Source organism: Micropterus dolomieu, unplaced genomic scaffold, assembly GCF_021292245.1.
Source record: "Micropterus dolomieu isolate WLL.071019.BEF.003 ecotype Adirondacks unplaced genomic scaffold, ASM2129224v1 contig_8685, whole genome shotgun sequence".
NCBI lineage: Eukaryota > Metazoa > Chordata > Actinopteri > Centrarchiformes > Centrarchidae > Micropterus > Micropterus dolomieu.
This window is the reverse complement of record NW_025737671.1, coordinates 4,194-8,860: the sequence shown is the minus strand read 5'-3', so window position 1 is coordinate 8,860 and position 4,667 is coordinate 4,194. Positions and strand designations below refer to the sequence as shown.

Genomic DNA, 4,667 nt, shown 5'->3' with positions numbered 1-4,667 from the left:
AAACTGGTTGCTGACCTACTTGATGCTGTGCTGTTGCCCAAAATGATTGCTGTGTGTAAATGTGACGCTCACACTAACAAACTTGATCCTATCTCACAGGGGAATGCCAGAGCTGACCTTGCAGCAAAACAAACACTTACCACCCAATGCGCTGTTTTAACTGATCCGCCAATGTCTCCTACAGATGATTTGCAGGAATTACAGGCGAGAGCCAGCCCAGAGGAAAGAAGAAAGCAGGCTGTACATTTTCCAACTAAGTGTGGTATGGGCCTGAGGGGAAGCCGTGCCTGCCTAAGTATCTGTTTCCTTATTATGCTAAGTTGACACACGGTAAGGACCATGTATCAAAAGGGAGTATGTCACAGGAAATAAACAGATACTGGTTCACAAAGGGGTTCTACAACTTCTCCCAGAAATTTTGTCAAAGTTGCATGATTTGTGCAACTAACAATGTGGGGCGTCCGATTCAGATCTCACAGGTGGCACACCCACCTCCAGACAAACCATTTGAGCACCTGCAAATGGACTTCAACTGACACCGTCACAGGGGAAGAAATATTGTCTTGTCATGGTAGATATGTTTTCTAAATGGGTAGAGGCATTTCCAACATCTAAAGAGGATGCAGCAGCAGTTGCAAAAGCTTTGATAAGCCAGATCATTCCTCGCTGGGGAATCCTAGTTAAGATCTCCAGTGATAACGGCACACCTTTCATTAGCACAGCACTGAAGAGTGTAGGGATATATTTGGATTAATCTGAGGCAATCGTTTTAATGCACATGAGAAGCCGGATGAGGGGCAGAGGGGGTCTCAGTCCTTTTGAAATCCTATTTGGCAGACCATTATACACGGGGATTGGGCCAGTAAAAAGATACCAGCCAATGTGAGGATGAAATGTTGAGATATTGTGCTAATTTGTCCTCCGTGCTTTGTGAAATTCACATGCAGGTCAAAAACGCCATCCCAAAGGCAGCAGAAAAGAAACCGCACGATCTGGAGCCAGGGGACTGGATCGTGTTAAAGGACTTCGGGAGAAAGAACTGGCGGGCTCGCAGGTGGACTGGGCCATTTCAGATACTGCTAACAGAAACAGCAGTAAAAGTGGCTGAAAGAGCAACTTGGATTCACGCCACCCACTGCAAACGAGTGCCAAAGCAACCAAAAGGCGTCAGACCAGGTGAAGATGGAGATCAGTGAGTGAGCTGAGTTTTCCCCTGCCTTGTGTTCCTAGGGAGGGAGGGGAGTGGAGGTCTCTGAGACCACCTAGAACCACTAATCTCCCAAACACTCACCGCGGGCACACTGATTACAGGGGTAGGCAAGGTGACACAACTGATAAGATATGGTGCCAGAAACCAACAGATGGCTCTGGAGAGGTGACAGAGGTGTTGTTCTGCTCACTGTCATCATCATCCTGTCGTCATTTCCAAACATGAAAACAACAAACTTAGGCCTGACTGAGGGAAAGATCCAGGCCGGAGAGGAGGAGATGCACGTCCTCCCTGACAGCCTGGCTGGGCTGAAGGTCAATGCATGGTATGTAACCATGATGACTACTTCAAGAAAAGTGACCAATCACAGCTGTTATGCGTGTCCACGGCTCCCTCATGGAGTGGGGAACTCCATACCAGTGAAACCCAGACCATTAAAGGTTTCAGAGACACTAGGAGCCCTGTTAACCTTCACTCAAGGGTTTCCCAGGGTTGGCTGAGAAGTTAAGGATATAACCAAGACACTTGAACGGTGTAACATCAGCATGGACAACTTTGGGGGCACTACAACCCGATTCTGGAACACGTCTCAGATAACGGAGCAGAAAATCTTCAAACCCATCATGACAATAAATCCAACAGCCCGAACTGGAACGGTGTGTTTCACCAGACAATGTCTCACACCAAGAGATCTTTTCCTGGGAACATCATCATGTAAGCAGATGGTTACAGCAACCTGCGGCACCACATGGGATAATGGAGCCAGGCGTGGCTGACAACAGGCGGATGGAAGAATGTGCCGTTTAAAATGTTGACCCCACTGTGTCATTCTTGGTGTTTTTCTCCTCCTGACATGCTGTGTGATCCCTTGTGCTAGATCTATGATTGCTACAGCAATTAAATCATCTATGGGTCAGTACATGCAACTACCAACTGCACCCACTGATTCAGTGGACTGGATCCCACCTTTCAGTGGGGATAAAAGTGAAGTTTAATCTGAATCATTTCTTAAGTTATTTTTTGAAATTGTAAGTTTTGAATCATTAGTCTTTGCAAATGTAATGAAATTTCACATTTTGCATAATTACAAGTGTTTGTATTGTGTCTTGTCTTCTCTCATTTTTATATTCCTTACATTGTATTTATTCCTTATATTTTTACATAATCACCTTCTCTTCAAGTACTGCTGAAGTTACATGAAGTGTTTATATTCTCATTATGTTGTGTTAGCATAAAATGCTAAAAGGGAGTATTGTAATGGAAATTTCATGAGAACCATCTTTAAAACACTGCCATGTAAATAATCTCACCAGCCTCTTGGGTATGGTGTCAATGGAAGGTAAATGTGTGTGATGCTTTAACATATGTCCAGAGGGGTCAGGACTTTAAGTGGTTCACCACATGTACCTTGGACATGGTGTCTTTCTATAGATCCCCTAGGGAACACCATGTTCCTTTGATGAGATAGTACTCCGACCCTGAGACAAGATAAAAGCTGCATGAACTGTTACACTGCAGCTCACTCGGACGATACTCTGATGTGTATATGTCCCTGTGAGTTCCTTCTGCAGAAGACTAAAATTCACAGAAAGAAAAGTGTTTGCCTGAGCTGTTTATTCAAACACACTTCTCCCACCACAGTTCTCAGAATATTTTATTAACTAGAACTGAATATAAGATTTATTCTGTATCACAAGTTTTTCTTATGTATTTACTACTTTGTTGGGGACTTCTACAACATCTGTTCTAATGTTATAAATTAAGTTCTTCTGGTTTATGCCAAAGTGAACAGAGCTATTGAGAAGTCTTCAAATCATTCACTTTTACATGAGAATATAAAACGCAAAGGAACCAGAGATGAACACGTGACAGCAGGACATCATACAGAGGGTGCAGTGAAGGAACAGCGATGTACTGAAACTGTATTTACTGAACAGGATAAAAAAGCGGAACATTAAATATTAGAGGGGTGTGATAGGCTACATGAAAAAAGGAGTCTGCTTTGCTCAGTTGCTTTCCTGTCTGTGGTCGGCTGCTGCAGAGGGTGAATGGAAACTGTAGAGAAATGCAGACCACTGAGGTGTGGACAGCTACTGTGGTATGTAGACAACAATATACTTATTACTTTCATTAAGTTACAATAATAACATTGGCTGATTCCCATGTATGTTTTAAAGGTGGAATTTTCAGTTAAAGCTGTGTTTAGGATACGTATGGATCAGATGCATTTTTATGTCAACACAAACACAATTCAGTTTGTGAACTTTTCAAACCAACATGTCTGAATTTGCAGCATCAGTGAATCTGTGACATATTCAAGAATACTATCTCATAATGGATTTGATTAAACACTCCCCTAATTTTATTGTTAACTTGTTCTGAAAAATTAAATGTACAGACCGAGGTCATGAGTTCCTTTCCAGGCAGCAGCACACCCAGCTTGGTCGGTGTTTGTAGGTGGGGAAGTAGGAAAACGTCTGGCTCGTTAGCAGCTAGCCATTAGCTATGGTCACCAGCTAGTCATTTAATACTAGACAGGTAGTGTACAGGGTGTTTTTAGAGCCTTTTCACTGAAACCAGCTGCAGCTGATGCTGGAAATAAGGCTGGTGAGAGCAAAACAAAACAGAAACGAATGTTTTGAGGGGAACTGCAGATTCTTTAACTTAAGTTATGTTGTCCACCTTTCAACTCCTACAGTAAGTGATCTCCTGTGAAAAGACAGACATGACACTGACTCACGCTCTCTGTTGGACATCTTGTAAAGAGTTCAATTTAAAGAAAGAAGTGAATGTCTGGTGTTGCAGGGGTCGCACCACATTGTATAACACACATCAAAATCGTATTATATATAAAAAAAAAACAAAAAACAAAAAAAAAACCCCATCTTCCTCTGATTTTCTGAAGTGTGCTAACACAATATAAAGATGTCCAGTACCTTGTACAGAGAGAAGGAAGACAAATCCACTCGCTGTCACGATCGTGGTGTGGAGGCAGGTTGGAGGACCCAAACGCAGGACACAGAGTGGAGCAGGTATAGTTCAACAAGGGGTTTTAATATAACCAAAAGCGAGCACACTTACAGGTGAGTGGCTGAATAACAGAAATCCAAAAATACAGGGAGACAAGACGAGCAAGGCTGGTACAGGCAGGCAGAGAGTACACACACAACAGACTGGGGGGTAATATGAACAATGACCGGACAAGGACAAGACAGAAACACCAGGTATATATACACACAGGGACTAACGAGCAGGGCGGGAGCAACACAGGTGACAGACATGAGACTAACGAGGCAGAGAGAGAGAGCAGAGGAAAACAGAGAGACTTGACATGACAAGCAGACTATATAACAGATACTGGACACTAGACAGGACAGAACCCAAAACTCAACATACTAAGGCAAATACTAAACTCAAAAGTGCAACACAAAGGATGGCCAACCGGCAGAGCGTGACA

The 4,667-nt window shown here is 43.1% G+C and overlaps 1 long non-coding RNA gene across 1 annotated transcript in view; it reads right to left on the bottom strand.

Moving 5' to 3' along the window:
- Window positions 1-2,918: 2,918 nt before the first annotated feature.
- LOC123965112 overlaps window positions 2,919-4,667 on the bottom strand; it is a 2,110-nt gene continuing 361 nt past the window's right edge. The window contains exons 2-3 of the long non-coding RNA XR_006823627.1: window positions 3,611-3,814; window positions 2,919-3,265 (exon numbers count right to left, since the gene is read on the bottom strand). This is a non-coding gene — a long non-coding RNA (uncharacterized LOC123965112). The remainder of the gene's footprint in view (window positions 3,266-3,610; window positions 3,815-4,667) is intronic.